The sequence below is a fragment of the Mobula birostris genome, chromosome 23, assembly GCF_030028105.1.
Source record: "Mobula birostris isolate sMobBir1 chromosome 23, sMobBir1.hap1, whole genome shotgun sequence".
NCBI lineage: Eukaryota > Metazoa > Chordata > Chondrichthyes > Myliobatiformes > Myliobatidae > Mobula > Mobula birostris.
The window spans coordinates 3,384,164-3,408,881 of NC_092392.1; the positions used below are offsets into that span (position 1 = coordinate 3,384,164).

At 44.7% G+C, this 24,718-nt stretch overlaps 1 protein-coding gene across 3 annotated transcripts in view; it reads right to left on the reverse strand.

The window, feature by feature from the left end:
- The window catches only part of plxna4 (plexin A4), an 811,940-nt gene extending 806,089 nt beyond the window's left edge, over positions 1 to 5,851 (reverse strand). The window contains exon 1 of one of the 3 annotated variants that reach the window (XM_072241488.1): positions 5,655 to 5,851. The gene's annotated coding sequence lies outside the window, so the exon portion shown is untranslated. The other 2 variants (XM_072241485.1, XM_072241487.1) reach the window with 2 other exon arrangements.
- Positions 5,852 to 24,718: the final 18,867 nt, after the last annotated feature.

Sequence of the window (24,718 nt, forward strand, 5' to 3'; positions counted from 1 at the left end):
AGAATGGTAGGGGAGCAGCCTGAATCCCCTAGGTTACAGGCGGCCAAGCAGACAGTTCCGAAACTACGACAACGAGATACGGTGAAATACGTTCTTCTGCGGGATTCTCATTAGAATTTGCTGTATTAAATTTTATAAAGCTCACCACTAAATGCAAGCCTCTTAAAACTAAAGATGAAAATGGAACACGTAACAATTGCACCTTGAATCCTGACAATCAGCTCTCGGTTACTTCCCAGTTACTGACACGACCAAGGCAGCAGATGAGGTACAGTATTGCTTTCACAAGGAGATCAGCGTTCGAAAGCGGCATGAAGTTGAGCCTGGCAGTTTCAAAAGATAACGCGTTCCAACCCAGCACTACCTTTCCACTTTGCGCGCCTTTTCCGCTCAGAACTCCTACCATCATCAGTTGCAGAAAAAAAACATAAAAATGCACTCAGTGACCTAACGGATACTGCTGTCGCCATGAAATCGACCTTCCAATGACCACGTCGACTCTTTCCCGAACCCTGGTATCATCTCCTTCCGAGACACCCTCGGCGATATCAGCTCACTGTAGTCAGTCACTCAACAAATGATAAGCAACATCGCTAATCCAATTGCGGCTTACAAGTCTCAGAATCTACCTATAGAACAGTGCTCTCTTTGTTACATATTACCAAAAAAAAAGCCCGTTAATTTCATACACGGAAAATTCTGCATTGAACCCCCCCCCCCCCGACCAAAAGACAGGCTGTTGACTGGTTGCGCTCCTTTTACTGGTGCTCTGGTGTCTTAGGGATCTCAGGAGTGACAGTTTGAGAGTGATCCCCTAACTAATTGGGGCGAAGTCAAGTTAAGTTTATTGTCATTTAACTATATACATGTATACAGTCAAACGAGACAATGTTTCTCCGGAGCGGGTGTAAAGCACAGTAGTACTGTACACATAACACACATGTAACGCAAAATAACTTAGGAAAGTAAGAAAGCTGCTGATGGCCACTTTTATTGTTTTAAAAACGTGTATCCGTTGATCCAGCCTTCTCACTTAATATCATTCTGTATTCTTCATGGACCCTTAGATGAAAAGTTAATCGATGAAGATCTCGAATAATCATTAATCGGAAAGGGATAAAGGGTTCGGAAGGAACTAGTTTCTTTCTGTTTCTGGGTGCGTCGGTTGGGTGACTGGGTAATCCGAATCAATGGGATAACCTCAAGTTAAAGAGTTAACGTCATTAACGTTTAATTGAATATCAAAGTCTGCAGTATACACATTTTGAATATTATTTTCTCCAGTGTAGATTTCGACAACAAGGGAACAGATCCTTCCAGTCCAACGAGCCCACGCTCCCCCAATTATACCAACTAATCAATTAACCAACTTACTAATGTGGGAGGAAACAGGAGCAGCCGGAGGAAGCTCACGAAGAGAACGGAGAAACTTTTCGCAGGACAGCAGCGGGAATTGAATCCGGGTCGCTGGCGCTTTAATAGCATCACATTAACCTCTACGCTACCTTGTCACCCATGTTATTTGTTTAAATACGCGGTGTAGGTATTGCGTATATAAACAAATGCACCGAAAACACCGCACGAGTAACTGATTATAACCTTTAAATATATTGTGATAACTATATTGCTTATATCAAGTATAAAATAGTTATAACCCCAGCATTAAAAAGCCTTACTTCAGAGCAATCGCTCCGAATACGCGATAAAATAACCTTAAATCTAGAATATAAAAATGATCATGGTAATTAACTGACAATTTTGGGGAATAAATTTGTAAATGCAAACTTTCAAGATTGGTTGGAGCTGAATTTATTGCGTATTAACAATTTAAATAATTTCTCAACACTTGAAATTTAAAGTGGTATAAAAAAGATACCTTTTTATTTTAAAACCTGCTATCTTGCTTCAATCTCATTAAGATCAACTATCACCATCTCATTCTCTTCCACTTGACATGAACACGGGCGCTAGGACCCAGCAGATGAAGTGTGTTTGAAACTCACTGTATCTGTTTCAAATCGAGTTTATAACCGATTCCAGTTCAGTTCACTCGCGATGAGGTGGCCCAGGGATTGTCAGCTCAGCCATTCATCGCTACTGAGACTGAGGCGGGGCATTCCTGTAGCCGAGTGCCTGAAACTGTTTTAGTGTTCAGGGAAAGAGACTGGTGCTGCCGCAAGATGGGTGCGCGGTGGAAAACACCGCTGGGTCCTAGTGCCGAAAATCTAACGACATTATTTTATCTAATATAATAATGAATTATTTTCACCTAATATAACGAAATTACGTTCAACTCTCTAGTATGTAAATATGAAAGTGTGCTATAATTTTCAAAATCAATTTTGGACTGTTATGTTATAAACAGTGCAATATCGTTTTCTCAGCAAAATATCACCCAAGTTATTTGTAAATATCAATACAAGTCGAGTTGCAGATTTAATTAAGGCAAATTGAACATTTCGGTTTAGCTTAAGCAGATATGTGATTGCTATTTTCCTGGTTTGGTTGCCCAGTGGGTGGAATGTTCCGTTTCTATGTAGAGCTGATCTGGAATCTGGGTCAAAGTCAATACCAAAAGGTGACCCCTGTGACTTCATACTTCCTACCACGGTATTCCACTCACTATTTCTCCCGCCCTCCTCCGTCAACTCGCAGTTGTATGGGGATCCCTTTTCACAACGGGCTCCCCAGATGCGGGCGCTCAGAAATCTCTCCCTCTCATACACATTCTTTCTCTCATTCTCTCTCTCTCTCGCCCATTTTCTCTTTCATTCTCTCCCTCTCTCATTCTCTCTCACCCGCCTCGGTCTCCGCGAGAGAGAGAATGTGAGAGAGAGTGAGAGAGAGAGAATATGAGAGACAGACAGAGGCAGAGAACGGTCGTCAGATAATCCTGCGAAGTGTGTGATTTATTTACACTATTAAAACGACCACATCGGTGTCTTAACTCAATCCGCTAAGGAGATGCCGGGTTGCCCTAATACCATCAACCCAAATAAATCTCACAAAATGCCTCTCCCCGTGTTAAAAGAGCGAAAACTGCCAATAAAGCGATACCGAAGAGAAATTTAACATAATGTTTCTCCCTACGCAGACTCCATACACCCACTGCAGTGACCATCAATGATGATTGTTACAATGCGACGGCAGAATTAGACCCTACTTAGCTGATGGGCCAATTGAAACATCAAGGACGGACTCAATCAACCTGAACGTTTACGGTGGTATTTGAAGTGCCCCTATGTTAACTAAAAAAAAGTTAATTAAAAGCCAGTTTAAAGATAGTGAACTAATGATCTATTAAACCAAGATAGCACTAGACTCTAGTGACTAGAGTGTATTTTTCTTCATTACCATTAATCGGGTTAATGGGGAAAATTGGCCTTTAATTTCATTAATCGGACTCATTACCAGGAATATATTTCCCTCGCTCTGGCGCAATCGGAAGAGCGGTTTGTTTTACTGTTGTCAAGAAGGCTCTGAGAGAAGATTCTATCCACACTCGGTCGCCCTGAGACAAGCTGGAGTTTCGAGCCACGATCTTTGCATTTCAATTACAATCGGCGGCGAGCGGAGAATTCCGAGAGATGCGAAGCCTCTTTCGCCAACAGAGTGGGGAAAGCGAGGTTACTTCGGAGACGGCATTGAAGGAGTAGAGGACTTGTTCATGCCCGCGCCGCCAGCCTGGATTTCAGGTAGAGGTGTGTGTGTGTGTATATATATATCTCCTTCCCCCCCCCCCCCCCCCGAGACCTCGCTAAATTAAATATACTCACTGTCATACTGCACAAATAAATAAACGCCCTCCTTTAAACCCCTAAACGAACCAACTATTTATCATTTTATTGATGCCAAGGGTTTACTTTCCGATATGAAAGACTCTCCCATTCTCTTTCACCTTGTTCGAATAAACAATCCAATCGTACACTTACCTTGCTCGTGTGCTTAATTTAATACAGCGTGCTGTTCCAATCTCCTTGCAACCCTATTCCGCACAAATATATATATCTGCAAAGATAACAAGCCACTGCTGGGCTAAACGCAACGCGGGACAGAGCAGCGCCTCTCCACAGAATTAAAGTGGTACTGGAAGTCACAGTCTTGGCTGTGACCGGCAGTAAGCGTGGACGCGGACAGCCAGCCGACAGTACGCGTGTTATCTGCTCAAGGCAGACCAGTGCCAGTCCAATGAGTATGCAGATCGATGAGAAAGACACAACCTGACTCTAAGCGCATTGGACCTATAGACAGGTTGAATCGACGGGAAAGGCATTGGAAGAGTAAGAAACGGAGCACCCATGCTCGAGATTGCGCCTCGGCTTTATACTTCACAGTCTGGTTTGCTGACTTGCCGATAGCGCTTTAACATTTCCACCGCCACTCCGGAACGGGTTCCTTTAAAATAATTCGGCGGGCTTCAGGACACTACGGAATAATTTCTCTCCCCACCCTCTCACCCTCACCACCCCCTACTCCCCACCCCCCCGCTCTCCGCCTCTCTCCTCTCTCTTTCTCTCTCTCTCTTCCCCCCCCCCCCCCGTTTTTCTCTCACCCTCTCTCTTTTTCTCGACCCTCTCCCTCTTGGGGGAGGAGAGCTTGTACCTGTAAGCAACACGGGCAATCCCCAGTCTACCAGCCAGCAAGGGAATACAGTCAGACTGAATACTGTACACTGATGCATATACTGTAACTCAAAATACATGCACAAACACTCTACTCGTATAAGAAGCACTGACAGACACACACACAGAGGTAGAAGCACATACATATAGGAAGAGACCTGGCATATACCACTGATAGTATTAAACACACGGGCACATATCACACTGATTTACGCGCGGGCGAATATGTGTGCGCGCGCGCGCGCGCGCACACACACACACACACACACACACACACACACACACACACATATCACGGCTCCATTCACCTTTCAAAATAAGATAAACAGCGACGAGAGGCAGCATTCTTAGAAATGAAGGCAGTCAATAAACGAGGTGAAATCCTTCCTCAATGGGAAGTGGAGGGTGCGTTTGTAAAATGGTGAGAGAGGGGGGAAACGGAATCCACATTGCCACCTGCAGTAGGCACTTCCAACAGAAGGCTGTGGCGGTCCAGAATGCATAGGCTCGTACATTGGTCGACCATCGCTGTAATTGCAAGTGGTCATTATTTTTTGGCTACGAGTTATTTTGGTTGTAAAAACGGAGCCTTACCAGTTAGTTAGAACAGTAGTCGATCAGTCTCGAATGCTAAGACCTTGATGATCCGGCAGCGTTAAATTCGATTGCCGGTTATATACATACCGTATATAGGATTGGGTAGTTAGTATTTCATTACTTGCAAATGAGATTGAAACTGCCATTATTGCTGCAGCTAAACTTCCCATTACCGGTCTTCAACGGTTCACTTACCTCCGTTGCTGCCTGGTTTGCGTTAGCACAGCGCCGCATTGACACACTGCAAAGACGGTGAGATCAAATCCTGGCACACCTCAGAGATATGCCCCTCAAAAAAAATTGATAAGCCTCTGTTGATCTTCATCTACTTAAAACAGACCCTGTGAAGAACGCAAGTGAATGCTGAACATCACCGACTTCTCACGGCGCCCTCTGCCCCCATCCCCAAAGCAAAGCCATGAAACACTTGTACACCTCAGTCCATTTTGAGTGGAGTGGGGGTGGACTCGCTGGAATCGAGGTTTCATGGGTAGATCTCCCGCTCGCTAGTGGCTCCCTCCTTCCTCGCTCCGTCCTGACTGCAAGCGCCGAACTCAGCCGGCGAAAAGCGGCAGAAGCCGCAGCGGCAGCGACCGAGGCGGAGGGACAGAGCGGAAATCTTCTCCGGACTGCTGTCGCAAGATCAGATTCACGCATCGAAGATTGGAGGGGGGAAATGCAGGCACCAACTTTGCCTCGAATACGTAAAGTCAAGTGTGTAATTGTGTGTATGTAACTGTGCTGCCTATTTGCATTTCGACAGGGCGCAGCGGCGGCCAAGCTTTGCACCCGTTTGCTGCCGATATTCCACCTCAGTGACGTACAGTTACTCTTAGTTTTTGTGATAATTATGCTATTTACAGCTCGGGTTACATCAGACGAAATACAAACGTGCTTATCGGAAATAGTATCTGCAGTTATTAACAGTGCCTGCTTTCGTTGTGAATGAAGTGCGGACTGGAGAGCGCTGCAATATTCCACCTATTCGGAGAATATGACTGCACAGCCCAAGGACACTGCATTCAAACGTTTAACTCACTTGACACAAACTTTCTCTGAAACTTATTTTACGTTTTGAAAATCCATTGTAACAACTTATTGTAAGACATAAAATTAAACGTGCTGAAAAATCGTTTATGATCAATGATTGCAGATGGAGGATTATAACAGGCCATTCGCTTTGGAAGACCACTTGTTTGAAATTCCCGCCCACAATTCCTCTCATCTCCACAGACGCTATTCGACCTGTTGAGCTTATCCAGCAGATTGTTACATGTCCACCTCCATCTAATTTACATAAACCAAAGTTTACATTGTGAACACTTTAATCATGCTTCGTGATGACTGGTTACACTTCCAAATACAAATTAAAACTCCGTTGGAGTTCCCTTAAGTGGTTATTTGAGACTCCGGGTCACGGCGCTCTCACCCCGTGGGCTCTGTTCCCGCTAACACCCACCGCCTTCCCAATCCAGCAGAGAACAAAAGATCCAAAGAAAATACTTAAAGACAGCCAAGTTACTAACTAATCCAAACTGTGCTCAGATCAGGGATACTGGTCCTTTTGACAACTTGGACTTCTCCTTTAAGACGCTGTTTATTGCCCTGCGCGCAGTGGTTTCCCCGTGCAGACGGAATTTCCAGAACAGAAAATGCACTGGGAAGGGGGGCCAGTTAAATAAATGCAACTGTCATTATATTCGAGGTTGCAGACGGCGGGCGTGCGGGAGGGAAACACGCTAGTGAATCCCTGCACTGCAACGACCCCTACAGGAGAGAGGCATTTTGCAGACTCAGCACTAACACCCGGGCTAGCGCCAATTCTCTCAGACACGTCCGTAACAAGTCCGACGAACGCATTTTTTTGGAGAGGGGTGTGCGTGACGTGGGGATGAAGCTGTTGGGTGGATTCCGTCCGCCTAGGTTTAACTGGCGGCTCACTGTCAGCACCTGAGGCGTCTTTATGATCCACGCAGCCAAACTATTTGGCTTTACTGTAGTCCAATAATAATTCAGATTTCCGGCGGCTGCGGCACATCTCCGCCAAACTAAAGGCCGTTTTTTTTATTCATAGAAACGATATCCTATCTCCGTCCATCCCTGTTAAAAGGTGTTCAATTTAAACTTGCAACTCATACCTCTGCCTACAATCAAATTATACAATTATCCTTTCAGGTCTTAGAACAACGCACCCCCACTCCCCATAAATAAAGCGTGACAGTACTCTATCAGGGAATAAAACTTAGCCTCCCGTCTCCCCAGCAGAGGTCCATCAGGGTTCGTATAATGAGTGAGATCCCAGAAAGACACATCTCACTGCTCTGGACAGGCTGACACACAATTTCACGCAGGGCTATGATTGGATCGCGGTTTTATCCGTCTACACATGCGTGACTTAGAGTATTTCCCAGGTAATTTTAACTCACGTTCTGAAGACTGCTTTCCTCGGATTTGGAACATGTATCCTGTATACTTGACACACAAAATTGAGAAAAAAAACACAGGATGTACGTCAAAATTTGGAGAACATTTCTTTTTTCCACTGAGGTCGGGTGAGACTAGAACCAGAGATCATGGGTTAAAGCTGAAAGGTGAAATGTTTAAGGGGAACATGGGGGGGGGGTACTTCTTCACTCAGCCTCAGAGAGTGGTGTGAGTGTGGAACGAGCTGCCAGTGGAAGTGAGTGGTGGATGCAGGTTCAATTTCAACATTTGATAATTAGTGATAATTTTTCAAAACTCGTTAGATTCTGGACTAGTTCCTGAGGATTGGAGGGTGACTAATGTAACCCCACTTTTTAAAAAAGGAGGGAGAGAGAAACCGGGGAATTATAGACCGGTTAGCCTAACGTCGGTGGTGGGGAAACTGCTGGAGTCAGTTATCAAGGATGTGATAACAGCACATTTGGAAAGCGGTGAAATCATCGGACAAAGTCATGGATTTGTGAAAGGAAAATCATTTCTGACGAATCTCATAGAATTTTTTGAGGATGTAACTAGTAGAGTGGATAGGGGAGAACCAGTGGATGTGGTATATTTGGATTTTCAAAAAGCTTTTGACAAGGTCCCACACAGGAGATTAGTGTGCAAACTTAAAGCACACGGTATTGGGGGTAAGGTATTGATGTGGATAGAGAATTGGTTAGCAGACAGGAAGCAAAGAGTGGGAATAAACGGGACCTTTTCAGAATGGCAGGCAGTGACTAGTGGGGTACCGCAAGGCTCAGTGCTGGGTCCCCAGTTGTTTACAATATATATTAATGACTTGGATGAGGGAATTAAATGCAGCATCTCCAAGTTTGCGGATGACACGAAGCTGGGCAGCAGTGTTAGCTGTGAGGAGGATGCTAAGAGGACGCAGGGTGACTTGGATAGGTTGGGTGAGTGGGCAAATTCATGGCAGATGCAATTTAATATGGATAAATGTGAAGTTATCCACTTTGGTGGCAAAAATAAGAAAACAGATTATAATCTGAATGGTGGCCGATTAGGAAAAGGGGAGGTGAAACGAGACCTGGGTGTCATTATACACCAGTCATTGAAAGTGGGCAGGGCATGCAGGTACAGCAGGCGGTGAAAAAGGCGAATGGTATGCTGGCATTTATAGCGAGAGGATTCGAGTACAGGAGCAGGGAGGTACTACTGCAGTTGTACAAGGCCTTGGTGAGACCACACCTGGAGTATTGTGTGCAGTTTTGATCCCCTAATCTGAGGAAAGACATCCTTGCCATAGAGGGAGTACAAAGAAGGTTCACCAGATTGATTCCTGGGATGGCAGGACTTTCATATGAAGAAAGACTGGATGAACTGGGCTTGTACTCGCTGGAATTTAGAAGATTGAGGGAGGATCTCATTGAAACGTATAAAATCCTAAAGGGATTGGACAGGCTAGATGCAGGAAGATTATTCCCGATGTTGGGGAAGTCCAGAACGAGGGGTCACAGTTTGAGGATAAAGGGGAAGCATTTTAGGACCGAGATGAGGAAGAACTTCACACAGAGAGTGGTGAATCTGTGGAATTCTCTGCCACAGGAAACAGTTGAGGCCAGTTCATTGGCTATATTTAAGAGGGAGTTAGATATGGCCCTTGTGGCTATGGGGATCAGGGGGTATGGAGGGAAGGCTGGTGCAGGGTTCTGAGCTGGATGATCAGCCATGATCATAATAAATGGCGGTGCAGGCTCGAAAGGCCGAATGGCCTACTCCTGCACCTGTTTTCTATGTTTCTATGAAAGAAGTTTGGACAGGTACATGGATGGGAGGGGTATGGAGAGCTATGGTCCAGGAGCAAATCAATGGGACTAGGCAGAATAATAGTTGGGCATGGATAGATGGGCTGAATGGTCTGCTTCTGTGCTGTAGTGCTCAATGACTCTTATGTATTCTGACACAGAAGGTGGCCGCTCAGCCCATTGAATCCATGCTGGTTCCCATCTGTCCCAACCCTTCCCCCTTCTTGCTTCTGCATAACTCTGTAACTAACTTTCTCTAACATGTCCATCAACTAATTTTGATCTTTTTGCCAACTACTTACACTAAGTAATTTACAATAGCTAGTTAATTTACCAACCTACGCTCATTTGGGATGTGGGAGGGGACTGGAGTAGAGAACACATAGGTGCTCCTGGAAAGCATTATTGGAAGCCAGAAGACGGAATCTGTGAGGCAACAGTACCAACTACCACACTATTTTACTCAGCCAAAAGCTCTTGCATGAAACATCTGAATAGGGTGTAAAAGAGTTCAGGATGCAATTGTGTTTCTAACCCGAGGGCGCAGTGGACACGGATTATGATTTGATATTTTCTTCTGTCTATCATGTTAATGACAGAAAGAGGGTGACAGTTATGGTGAGAGGCTGGGAGAGATTTTCTGAGGTGTTAATTTGTCTTTTGCTGCTTTAGGCATCTGTACATTTCCAATATTTTCTGTATATTCTTCAGAATTGCAGTTTTCACATGCCGTACCATGGAATTAAACCAATTTATTATACCCATAGTCCCATATTAGACTTCTTGTTAAATTCAGCATGTTCAATAATAATTTCTCTATATTGTATTGCACAGTGCTTCCATTTTAGGTTATTATGTACAGGTATTGCAATATGGTCTTGCCAGTATAATTCTCAACCTATTGCATTGCTCACCAAAACAAGAGATTCTATAGATGCTGGAAATCCAGAGTAACACATACAAAAGTACTGGAGGAACCCAGCAATTCAGGCACCATCCATGGAGAGGAATAAAGAGTCAACATTTTGGGCCAAGGCCATTCATCTGGACTGGAAAGGAAGGGGGAAGAAGCTGTCCCAATTCACATTCTGATTTGTCTGTCCATGCCCTCCCCTACTGTCACGATGAGGCCACGTTCAGGTTGGAGGGGCAACACCTCCTACTCTTTTTGGGTAGCCTCCAACCAGACAGCATGAATAAGTATTCTCCAACTTCCAGTAATTTCTCCTCCTGCCCCCTTCTTTTCTTTTACATTCTGGTTCCCCTCTTACCCTTCTCTTCTCCTCCCCTACCTATCACCTCCCTCTGGTGTCCCTCCTCCTTCCCCTTCTCCCATAGTCCACTCTCCTTTCTCTTCAGTGCTTTATCTTCCCCCCTTATCACCTCCCAGCTTCTCACTTCATACCCCCTCCCCCACCCACCTACTTTTTCCTTCACCTGGCTTCACCCATCACCTGCCAGCTTCCCTTCCTCATCTTCTCTTCTGGCTTCTTCCCCCTTTCTTGGACAAGGGGCTCAAAACTGTTTGCAATGCTCCAAGTGAGGCCTCACCAGTGCCTATCAAGACTCAACATTACATGCTTGCTTTTATATTCTAGTCCTCTCAAAATGAATGTTAACGTTGCACTCACCTGCCTCACTACTGACTCAACCTGCAAATTAACCTTTACAGAATCCTACTTGAGGATTCCCAAGTCCCTTTGCACCTCAGATTTGTGAATTTTCTTTCCATTTAGAAAATAATCTACACTTTTATTTCTTCTACCAAATTGCAAGACCATACACTTCCCAACAATATACTCCATTTGCCACTTCTTTGCCTATTCTCCTAATCTGTCTTAAGTCCTTCTGCAGCCTCTCTGCTTCCTCAACACTACCTGCCCCTCCATCTATCTTGGTGTTGTCCGGTAACTTGGCCATGAAGCCATCAATTCCATCACCCAAATCATTGACATATAATGTAAAAAAAGAAGCAGACCCAACACAGGCCTCTGCGGAACACCACAAGTCACTGGCAGCCAACCAGAAAAGGCTCCCTTTATTCCCACTGTTTGCCACCTGCCAATTAGCCTTTGCTCTATCCATGCGAGTATCTTTCCTGTAATACCTTGGGCTCGCAACTTGAATTAAATTGACTCTATTTTTTACAATCCTTCGCATACATGAGTAGTCAAATATTTACGTTATATCTCTGACTAAATGTGCAATTTATAGTAATTTGTAACAAGTAATATGAACAACAGGACAATCAATATAGCATAGACATATAATTGTATCAGTGTGAATTAATCAGTCTGATGGCCTGGTGGAAGAAGCTACCCCGGAACCTGTTGGTCCTGGCTTTAATGCTGCGGTACCATTTCCCGGATGGTAGCAGATGGAATAGATTGTGGTTGGTTGGTTCGGGTCCCCAATGATCCTTTGGGTCCTTTTTTACACACCTGTCTTTGTAAATGATCTGAATAGTGGGAAGTTCACAACTACAGATTCACTGGGACTTCCGCACCACTCTGCAGAGTCCTGCGATTGGGGGAAGTACAGTTCCCATACCAGGCAGTGATGCAGCCAGTCAGGATGCTCTCAATTGTGCCCCTATAGAAAGTCTTCAGGATTTGGGCACTCATGCCAATTTTCTTCAACCGTCTGAGGTGAAAGAGGTGCTGTTGTGCTTGTTTAGCAGATTCACATGTGGCACCTTGTCAAAGACCTTCTGACAATCCAAGTACGCAACATCCACCAATTCTCCTTTGTCTATCCTGCTTGTTATTTCTTTAAAGAATTCCAACAGATCTGTCATGTAAGATTTTCTCTGAAGAAACCATGCTCTTAGGCCTATTTTATCATGTGCCTCCAAGTAGCCTGAAACCTCATCCTTAACAACCCACTCCAATATCTTCCCAACCACTGAGGTCAGACTAACTGGCCTAACATTTTCTTTCCTCTGCCTCTGTCCATTCATAAGAGTGGAGTTACATTTGCCATTTTCCAGTCCTCCAGAACCATGTCAGAATCCATTGATTCTTGAAAGATCATTACTATTGCTTTCACAATCTCTTCAGCCACCTCTTTCAGAACCCTGGGGTGGAGACCACTGCTCCAGGTGATTTATCTACCTGCAGACCTTTCAGTTTCTCAAGCACCTTGTCTCTAGTATTGGCAACTTCACTCACTCTGCACAATGACACTCTGGAACTGTGGGCATACTGCTAGTATCTTCCACAGTGAAGACTGATGCAAAATACTTATTGAGTTTGTCTACCACTTCCTTGTTCCCTATTACTACCACTCCGGAATCATTTTCCAGTGGTCCGATATCTACTCTTGCTTCTCTTTTAGTCTTTATGTCTGTGAAGAAACTTTTTGGATCCTCTTTAATATTATTCATTAGCTTACCTTCATATTCCATCTTTTCTCTGTTCATGATTTTTTTAGTTGCATTCTGTTGGTTTTTAAAACTTTCCCAATCTTCTAACTTCCCACTACTTTTTCTTCTGTTATATCCCCTCTCTTTGGCTTTGATCTTGGCTTTGACTTCTCTTGTTAGCTATGGTTGTGTCGTCTTGCCTTTAGAATACTTCTTCTTTGGGGTGTATCAATCCTGCACTATATGAAATACCCCTAGAAACTCCAGCCATAGCAGTTCTGCCGTAATCCTTGCTAGTGTCCCATTCCAATCAACTCTGGCCAGCTCCTCTCTCATGCCTCCGTAATTCCCTTTACTCCATTGTAACTCGGATACATCTGACTTTAGCTTCTCCCTTTCAAATTGCAGGGTAAATTCTATCATATTATGATCACTTGTCCCTAAGTGTTCCTTTACCTAACACTCCAATCATTTCCGGTTTATTACACAATAGCCAATCCAGAACAGCTGACCACTAGAGGGCTCAACCATGAGCAGCTCTAAAAAGCCATCTTGTAGGCATTCAACAAATTCCTCCTCTTGGGATCCAGCACCAACCTGATTTTCTCAGTCTATGTGCATATTGAAATCCCCCCCTGACTATTGTAACTTTGTCCTTTTGACATGTATTTTCTATATTCTGTCGTAATTTGTAGCCCTCATCTTTGCTACTGTTCGGAGGCCTATATATAACTCCCATCAGGGTCCTTTTACCCTTGCAGTTTCTTAACCCTACCCACAAGGATTCTACATCTTCTGATCCTAAGCTACCTCTTTCTATGGATTTGATTTCATTTTTTACCAACAGAGTCACCCCACCCCTCTGCCTAGCTCATTACATGTTAAGCTCCCAACTACGATTTGTTTCAGCTACAATTCAATGATGCCTACAATATCATACCTTAATCCATTTATTGTGTGCATTCAAATATAAAACCTTCAGTCCTGTATTCATCACCCTTTTTGATTTTGGCCCCCTTTTAAATTGCAGCTCATCCCATTCACTGCAGTTTTGTCCTATCACCAGCCTGTGCTCGCTAGTAGTCTCACTACACACTGCCTCTGGTTGTAAGCCAACAGCCCCATCCTTAGCCCTATCACTCCAGTTTAAAACCACCCTGAACGGCTCTAACAAATGCCTCTCACTATTGACCAGTCTTACTCAGCCTGTCCTTGCTGGACAAACGTCCCCTCAGGATTCAACAAATTGAATTTAAAGGAATAATGTTCCTTGGGTACTGGAGTCTGAAGCAACATGTGGGGCTGCAGAGGTGGTCTAAAGAAAGTCTTGTACAATTTATTGTTATACTCTTAACCCTTTATAAAGGAGGTTGACATTTGTCTTTCTAATTGGTTACCATGACAACATAATAAATTGGTATGATTCATGAACAGTTTATGCCATTTCCTTTGTACCCCAATATTTATTAGTGTGTTGTTTTTTTCAATAATATTATGACTTTATTTTATAACACCATAGGACATAGGAGCAGAATTAGGCCATTTGGCTCATTGAGTCTGCTCTGCCATTCCATCATGGCTGATTTATTATCCCTCTCAACCCCATTCTCCTGCTTTCTCCCCATGACCTTTGACACCCTTATTAATATTCTTTGTCCTAAAGTGAGTAACTTCCACATTTTTCAACTTTATACCCAGATACCTCTTTTTCCCCCTCACTTAACACCTAAATACCTTTGTATTCTTCTTACCAATCCTCAGTTTTCTGAAAAGGTGTCAGATATGGCAGAATATAGTCCATGGTCTTTCAGGAATACTCTCATAGTTGGAATACTCTCATAGTTAGCATCCAGGAAAATATCAGAATAGGTTAAAGAGAAAGTAAAAAAACACAGATTGTAAGTTGGGCGGAGTTTGTTCGTGTGGTTGGCAGTGATTTTACAAAAAGCTCCTTTCTGCCTCTTTCCAATCTACACAATAAAATCATGGTTGCAGAAGTAGAGAGCTGTGTTAAATTAACAGTTGCTATTTAAATAAAGAAACAGAGGAAGTAGTTACAAGTTGGTGAAATAGAAACATAAAAAACTAGGAGATATACTAGGCCTTACAGCCCTGCGATCTATGGCAGGTTCTGCTATTCAAAGAGATGATGGCTGATCTTCTGCCTCAATATGGTGTTCCTCTCCCCAAGGCTCTCAATGCCATTTGCAACTTAAAATGTCTGTTTAGTATAAATCTTATATCTCCAAAGCTTCTGCAGCAGAGAATTCTACACATTCACGATCCTTCTCACCCTAATCCTAAACATCTTACCCTGTATGCTCAGCTGTAACCCAGGTTCTATACCTCCCAGCCAGGAAAACCATCTTCTCTGAATCCAGCCTGTTAATGACACTGTATCAAGGTGACTGAACCCAATGTTTGTTTGATGGGCCAGATTGAAGAGGTCAGAGTGTGAGAGCCCGAGGCAAGGGGCAGGCCGGTTCAGTTCACTGCACTGCTCTGTGCTGAACTCAGGATCTGTGGACGGACTCTCTTTGTGGACTTCTGTTCAGAATGCTATTTGCTTGCAATTTTTTTTCTGCACATTGGGTATTTGACAGTTTTCTTCTTTTAAATATGTTCTTTTGGGTTTCTTTGTTTCATGGCTGCCTGTTAGGAGATGAATCTCAAGATTGTATAATGTATACATATTTTAATAATAAATGTACTTTGAACTTTGGACATCTCCTCTCACTCTCCTAAAATCAGAATCAGGTTAATTATCATTGACATACATCATGAAATTTGTTGCTTTGCAGCAACAGTGCAGAGCAATAGAGAAAAAAATGACTGTAGGTTATAAGCAGATAGATAGATAAGAAAAGAAAGTAACATAGTGAGGTAGTGTTCATGAGTGCCAAGGTTGCCAAGCTGAGGGGTGGTAGTGGGGACAAGCTCCCACTACCTAAAAGTGTTCCTCATGGCATGCGCCTCAAATAGCCTCTGACAACCAAGTTCAACTCCTGGCCTTCTCGTGTGGCTTAGCCTCTAAGCCCGGCGGGACTGTTTCTACTGATAGGAGAAGGGGTGAAGGCGGGTCCTGGCGCCTTAAAACCAGCGCTTCGGGTATAAGGAGCTTGTCAGCCTGGGAGGGCAGTCCATCTAAGAGAGGGAAACTCTGATTTCAGACCTCCGCTGCCTTGCGGCCATACCCACTGATGGGAAAGGCTTCGGGAGTAAACCTTGAGGACAAATCCGGAGCTGGGGTCCCTAAGGCAGTCCGACGTTGCCGTCAACCTCATTCTGACAACTCCTGCGACGACACGGGTGCCAAGTTGTATGGGTGCTAATGCCCTTCCCTTGGACAACATCGGTGTTGTGGAGAGGGGAGACTTGCAGCATGGGCAACTGCCGGTCTTCCATACAACCCTGCCCAAGCCTGCGCCCTGGAGAGGACACTCCAGCGTCGCCTCACCGCGACAGCACAACACGGAAAGCAGCAGTCTACCAATTATAAGCCTGTGCTCGACTGGCGTAGAGCAAGGTGCCAGGGGTTGCTTTCGACGGAGGGAGAGACCGTCGCGTCTCACTGGACAGCTACTGCCCGCCTCAAGCTGGGCAGCCCCCAGCCTGTTAGGGGCTGTCCCGCCACAGTCTGCCCGCTCCACTGGGTGCGTGGGGCTTAGAGATACAAGTAGCCCGAACTGCGAATGTAAACGCTGCACCAAGCACAACTAGAAGACAAAGAAAGAAGCCAGCACTCAGACTAGGATGCTGGAATATATGGACCATGACCACTGGAATATCAGATGACCTTTGGGAGATCAGCGACACACGCAAGACAGCAGTGATTAACAATGAACTGTCGAGACTGGAAGTGGACATCGCAACGCTCCAAGAGACACGTCTCTGAGAATCGGGAACCCTATGTGAAAGAGACTATACCTTCTTCTGGCAGGGGAAGGGCTCAGACGAGACCAGAGAGCATGGTGTCAGCTTTTCTGTGAAGAACTCGCTGCTGAAGATGGTAGAGCCTAGCGAGAAAGGGACAGAGTGGATTTTCTCACTTTGACTCCACACGTCCGACGGGCCTGTCAACCTTGTCAGCGTCTATGCCCCAACCCTCTACTCCACACAAGACACAAAAGGCAAGTTCTACGACCAGCTCTCAATGATGATACAGGAGATCCCAAGTCAGGAATGGTTGCCGCTACTTGGCGACTACAACGCCAGAGTCGGCACCGACCACGACTCCTGGCCAAGCTGCCTGGGGCGGTATGGGATTGGCAGCATGAAGGACAACGGGCAACGACTGCTCGAGCTTTGCATGCTCCACGAATTGTGTGTCACCAACACCTACTTCCAGACCAAAGCTCAGTGCAAACCGTCTAGGTGGCATCCCCGCTCCAAACACTGGCACCAACTAGACCTGATAATCACAAGACACCATCACCTGAGAAACGTGCTCATGACTCGCTCCTTTCAGAGTGCCGACTGCGACACGGATCACTCTCTGGTTTGCTGCAAGATCAGACTTCGGCCGAAGAAGATGCACTGCACCAAGCCTCCAGGCAAGCAGCACATCGATGCCAGTAAGACACAACACCCAGACAAAGCTGCAGAGTTCATCAGGTCACTGGAGGATGCTCTCCTTGCAGACCCACCAGAAGGAAATGCTCAGCAGAGATGGGACTCTCTCAGGGACACTATCCACAGCACTGCACTCAAGGCCTTCGGGAAGAGCTCAAGTAAGCTCACCGTTGTCATCGAGGTAAGGCGTGTTACACTACTAGAGCACAAACTCCACCCCACCCAGGCAACACTGCAAGCGCTAAGATCAGCAAGAAGCAAGGCCCAGGAAACAGCCAGGCGCTGTGCAAATGACGACTGGCTACAACTCTGCGAAAGCATTCAGTCATCATTTGACACAGGCAACATCCGTGGAGTGTACGAGGGGATCAAGAAAGCCATCGGGCCAACCCAGAGCAAGACAGCACCATTGAAAACCATAACAGGCGAGACCATCAATGACAAAGGCAAGCAGATGGAGAGATGGGTGGAGCATTACTCTGAACTCTTCTCCAGAGAAAACAGCATCTCGGACAGCGTGCTAGATGCCGTGGAAAGCCTGCCTGTCATGGAGGAACTTGATGCATTGCCGACTGCCGAAGAGCTGAGTAAAGCGATCGACAGCCTGCCCTCTGGGAAGGCACAGGATTGGATGGCATTCCACCAGAGGCCTTCAAATGTGCAAAGGGCATCCTGCTAAACCACCTGCACGAACTACTGTGTCAGTGCTGGATAGAGGGAGCAATGCCGCAAGACATGAGGGAGTGCAACATTGTCACCATATATAAGAACAAAGGGGCAGAAGCGACTATAACAACCACAGGGGAATCTCCTTCTGAGCATCGTTGGGAAGGTCTTCGCCTGCGTGGTCCTGAACAGACTGCAGAAAATAGCCGAATGAGTCTCAGATCAGAACGCTCCACATCAACGTGACCTTCTCCCTTCAACAGCTACAAGAGAAGTGCAGAGAGCAAAGACAACCACTCTACATCGCTTTCATTGACCTTACAAAGGCCTTCGACCTCGTGAGCAGAGACGGCCTGTTCAAAATCCTCGCCAGGATTGGTTGTCCCCCGAGGCTCCTCAGGATAAGTTCAGTCATTCCACAGAGACATGAAGGGCGTCGTTCAGTTCGATGGCTCTTTTTCGGAGGCCTTGAACATCCGCAATGGTGTGAAGCAGGGCTGTGTGCTTGCCCCCACCCTGTTTGGCATCTTCTTCGCAGTCATGCTGAAGCACGCCTTTGGAACATCAACTGATGGTGTCTACCTCCACACCAGATCGGACTGGAGGTTGTTCAGACTGTCCCGGCTGAGGGCGAAAACCAAGGTTCGTGAAGTACTCATCAGGGATATGTTGTTTGCAGACGACGCGGCACTGGCAACACACTCTGAACAGCAACTGCAACGCCTCATGGACAGCTTCTCAAGAACCTGTCAGGACTCCAGCTTGACCATCAGCCTGAAGAAGACCAACATGTTGGGCCAAGGCGTTGAGCACACCCCTGCCATTACCATCAACAACTACGAGCTGGAGGTAGTTCACGAGTTTACATACCTTGGCTCCACCATCACGGACAGCCTCTCCCTAGACCCCGAGATCAACAGACGGATCGGACGAGCAGCCTCAACATTTCCCAGGCTGACAAAGAGAGTCTGGGAGAACAGAAAGCTGACGACGCACACCAAGGTTGCAGTCTACAGGGCCTGCGTCCTCAGCACACTGCTTTACGGCAGCGAGACCTGGAGCCTCTACTACAGACAAGAGCAGTGTCTCAATGCCTTCCACCTTCACAGCCTGAGATGCAACCTGGACATCACGTGGACTGACTGAGTCACCAACAATGAGGTCCAGGCCCACACCCAGATACCCAGCCTCTTCACCCTGCTCCAACAACGCCATCTCCGCTGGCTGGGCCACGTACACCGCATGTCAGACGGGAGGATCCCAAAAGACCTGCTGTACGGGGAACTGGCCTCCGGCAAGAGAGCACAAGGGCGGCCCCATCTTCGTTTCAAAGATGTCTGCAAGAGAGACATGAAGCAACTGAACATGAACGTTGAGAGGTGGGAGGACATTGCAAGCGATCGCTCTCGCTGGAGGCTGGAACTACGCAGAGGTCTAAAAAGAGGAGAAGAGAAGCTGAGGCTTGCTGCTGAAGAAAAGTGCGCTCATCGGAAAAACAGCACCAAGATAACACTGGAGGACAGCGCCTTCAAGTGCAGTCGCTGCAGCCAAGACTGTCACTCCCGTGTGGGCCTCTACAGCTACAACAGACGCTGCTCTAACGCAGACTGAAGCAAGACCTTCCAGGCGCAGATCATGGTCTCGCGAGACTAACGGATGCCACCACCAGTATTCATGGGTTTATGAGGCGTTCAGAAATCTGAAGGAGGGAACCAGCTGCTCCTAAAACATTGAATGTGTGACTTTAGGCTCCTGTACCTCCTGTCTGATGGCACTAATGAGAAGAGGGCATGGCCACGATGGTGAGGGTCCTTAATGATGGATGCCATTTTGTTGAGACACGGCGTATTGAAGATGTCCCTGATGGTGGGGAGGGCTGTGCCAGTGATGGATCTGGCTGAATCCACAACCATCTGCAGCTTTTTTCAGTCCTGTGCATTGGAGTCTCCATCCCAGGTGGTGATGCTTCTCAAGAGAACCAATCTCTTCTCGTATGGTAGTCCCACCATTCCAGAATTAGCTTACTGAATCCTCACTGCACTCCCTCTTTGACAACTATACCCTTCTTTAGGCAAGGAGACTAAAACACTGCACAATATTTATTCCTGGTGTGGCTTCCTCAATGTTCCCTATCACTCTACTATGATATGCCTGCTACTCCAATCCAAACCTCTAGGAATGAGGGCCAATATATCATTAACTGCTTGATGTACCTGTATTTACTTTCAATGACTTCTGCACAAGAGTCCCCAGAACCCATTGTACTTAACTTTTCCAAGTTTAACACTAATAATATTCTGTATCCCAGTTTTTACTAACAAAATGGATAACTTCATATTCATTCAAATTTTACTGCATCTGATATGATTTGCTCACAAAACCAAGTTGTCTAAATCCCCTTGAAGTCTTTTTCCATCCTCTTCAAAACTCATAATCCCATCCAGCATCACTGTGTTAGCAAATTTAGAATTATTACATTTAGCTACCTCTTCCAAATCGTAGATATATAGTCAGTGGCCACTTTATTAGGTGCACCTGTACACCTGCACATTAATGCAAATATCTAATTAGCTAATAATGTGGCAGCAACTCAATGCATAAAAGCATGCAGACATGGTCAAGAGGTTCAGTTGCTGTTTAGACCAAACATCAGAAAGGGAAAGAAATGTGATCTAAGTGACTTTGACCATGGAATGATTGTTGGTGCCAGATGGGGTGGTTTGAGTATCTCAGAAACTGTGAATTTTCTGGGTATTTCACACACATCAGTCTCTAGAGTTTACAGAGAATGGTGCAAAAAAAAAAAAATAACAAAAGAAAAGAAACATCCAGTGAGTGGCAGTCTTGTGGGCAAAATACCTTGTTAATGTGAGAGGTCAGAGGAGAATGGCCAGACTGATTCAAGCTGACAGGAAGGCGACAGTAACTCAAATAACCATTTGTTTCAGCAGTGTTGCACAGAAGAGCATCTGTGAATGTACAACACTTTGAACCTTGAAGTGGATGGGCTTTGGCAGCAGAAGACCATGAACATACAGAATGCACTTAGTGCCCACTTTATTAGGTACAGGAGGTACCTAATAAACTTTGAGTGTATGTTGTGAATTCTGCACCACACACCACTGCCTGCCACTGCAGCAAAGATCTTTTCATTCCTGGTTCTTGCTTCACCACTATCAAAAAGAATTCCAATCTTTGCAAGCCTCTAATGTGCTTTAACTTTGCACATTAATCTCTCACAATGGATTTTATGAAAGACCTTCGGAAGATCTATGGAGACCACATCCACTGGCAAACAGTTATTGGAATTCATTGTCAGTGTTATGCTTTGGTAATGGTATGAAAAACATATTATAAATAAGAATTGGTTTTGAAATATGGAATAGCAGTGGGATTTGATGATTGGGAGAACCAATTTGATAGAATTGTCAGTGTTAATGAATAAGGCAGGAATAAGATGGTAAAGAAATGAACATTTTTTGACAAAATTTAGAATATAGAAGTCAACATGTAGGAAAGAAAAAAACAAATATAAATTTTATTTGTCGCACATACAAACGTATACACTGAAACATCAAAATGGAGAGGGAAATGTGTCATTTGCATCAAATCAAATCAGTGCAGATTTTGCTGGGCAGTCTTCAAGTGTTGCCACACTTCTAGCGCCAACACTGCAGGCCCACAGTTCATTAACCCTAACCAGTGAGTGTGGTTATCCGGAAAATCCCTCTTACCTGTTCTCTTCACCTGCCTATCACCAACCCCTGGTGCCCTGCCTCCTTCCCTTTCTCCCATGGTCGATAGAAACATAAAAAACCTACAGCACGATACAGGCCGTTTGGCCCATAATGCTGTGCCGAACATGTACGTACTTTAGAAATTACCTAGGGTTACCCACAGCTCTCTGTTTTTCTAAGCTCCATGTACCTATCCAGGAATCTCTTAAGAGACCCTATTGTATCTGCCTCCACCACCATCGCCAGCAGCCCATTCCACACACTTGGTCCACTTTCTTCCCATATCAGATTCCTTCTCCAGCCCTTTACCTTTCCCACAACTTCATCCACCCTCCCCCACCCACCTGACTTCACCTATTACCTTGTAACTTGTATTTCTTCTCCTCTCCCCCACCTTCTTATTCCGCATATTCCACCTGATGAAGGGTCTCAGCCCAAAACATTGACCATTTATCCCTCTGCATAGATGTTCCTGACCTACAGAGTTCCTCCAGCATTTTGTGTGTGTTACTCTGGATTGCCAGCGTCTACAGAATCTCTTGTATTCTTGAAGTCACCAGGCAGAATTCTGCACCTTCCAGCCTGCTAATGGTGTTCAATCCATTTGCTCACACTGAGTGGCCTATTTATCCCTTAATATTAATGCAATTCTCACAATAAAGTAGTGTTGGTTTTCCTATGATTTATACAATGGGTAACAAGCGTATAGGAGCAATGGATCTGTCTGTTGTTATTCTGTTGTGAGTAAGAACAATACTAACAGTGAATTCTGGAGGAACTTCACAGGTCAAGCAGCATCCATGGAGAAGAATAAAGAGCTGGGATTTTGGGCCAAAACTCTTCATCAGGTCCCGATTAGCTGCTCCACTGCGAAGTCTCTTCAAGGTATGCCCTACCTTGCAGAAGTTTAAACCTTCTCGTTGACAGAAGTTCAGTGAAACCCTCTCTCACTGCTCCCTCTCTTGATTTCTGCTGCCTTCCAACTCTTTGACCAGGTGCTCAAAGGGTTGTGATGAAAGGTGTTGGCCTGAAACGTTGACTGTTTATTCCCCTCCATAGATGCTGTCTGGCCTGCTGAGTACCTCCAGCATTTTGTGTGTGTGTGCGTTACTCTGGATTTCCAACATCTGCAGAAACTCTTGTGTTTAAGAGCAATAAAAATATACTAAAGGATTGTAAGAGCAATAATGTTAATCGATTAATTACTAAAGATTAGATATACGAATGCATAGTACTATGCAAATGTGACTGGTTATATGCAAGGCTGTTATTATAGCCCTCTGCATTCAGTGATTAATACTGAAATTAATGTCTTACCCTGTACTAAGAAATTTCACTTCAGAGGAGGAATTGCTATCAAGCTGTTTGCATAAAGAAGTATGTTTTGAAAACCTCAGGCAGTAAAGAAGGCATGATTCAGAGGTATTATACCTACCCTAGAGAATTATACAGCACCATACCAATGAGATGTTAACTAACATTCCTCTAATGACCCATGATGGCATATCTTCGGAATATTTTATAAATTCTATTCTAAATAATACTGTTGCACTTGTTAACAGAATATGATCACCATAAAAGAGTTATTTCAGATATTATTAATCCGTCCTGGTGTAATGGTGTCTGTTCAAGGTTAATACCACAAGTGAACCTCAACTGAGAATGTGATATGATAGTGAACAATCGAATTTGGTATCATAATTTTGTGATGCATTAATAATGGAAGAATAGGAGGGATTATTCAGAATGCAAGGCTAAATGTGGAATAAGAAAAAGGCCCAGATTCTATTCTGTTTGTTCTTAGTAAAGCCAAGCAGTGAGAATAAAAACACTGGCACATACTTATTTACAGAAAATGGCTCCACATGAACATGAGCATCAGCTCAAGGCTTCAGCTCGACCTGAGCACATACAGGCAGCTCACCAACACCACTTCCAGTTCCAGGTGAGCCGCCCACATTGCACACTGGGAACTAAAGTTCTTTATTATGTACACATATAATAACACATCTTCCTGCTGGTTAGAGATGTTACTTTTGGATGGAGACCCAAAAATTAATTATTTGACCTGTGTGTGGGAGACACTGGGTGCATTTCCACTCTACCTTCCCAGTAACCTAAGAAAAGCTAAGGTCTTTGTGGGAGATTGTGATTGGGGAAATAAATGCTCACTCTTGTTCATAAACTCACTTTAAGAGTCCACTCTGCATGGGACAGTTTCCCTTCAGCCCAAGGACAGCAGTGTGTGTGTTTCTAATGGACTGCTGAGGGTCAAGCACTAGGAGAGCCTGGCAGAGAGGAACCTTTAAATATCTAAGAGCTGTGGATCAATAAATTACCAGGGGAAGAGTCTGTATTTACATAACGGTTTACCACGTAACAAGTCGCATTAGAGTAATAGTGGGCATTATGTATGCCTTGAGATTCCGGGAATGAAGATATTTCCTCTTGCATTGTGCATAAAGTGTAGAACACTTAAGACATCCTGTGGTTATAACAGACATTATATCATAAAATCATAACATACTGAAAGAGGCCAATTGGCTCACTGTGCATGCTGTTTGAAAGAGCTGTTCAATTAGTCTCCATCTTCCAGGCTTTTCTCTGTGACCCTGAAAATGTTCCCTTTTTAAATATACATCCAATTCCTTTTTTGAAAGAGAATCAGTTTCTTCCTCCCTTTAGTGAAATGAATTCTAGGTTTTGCAATTCACTGATTTTCTTTTAAATTTCATTTTCCCCGGAACTTCTGCTAATGGTCTTAAGTGTGTGGACTCCAGTTATCAAAATCTGTTGTCTCTGGAAACAGAGTCACCCTGATGAAAGGTCACCACCAGAAATGTCGACTATTTATTTCTTTCGACAGATGCTGCCCGACCTACTGAGTTCCTCCAGAATTTTGTGTGTGTTACTCCAGATTTCCAGCAT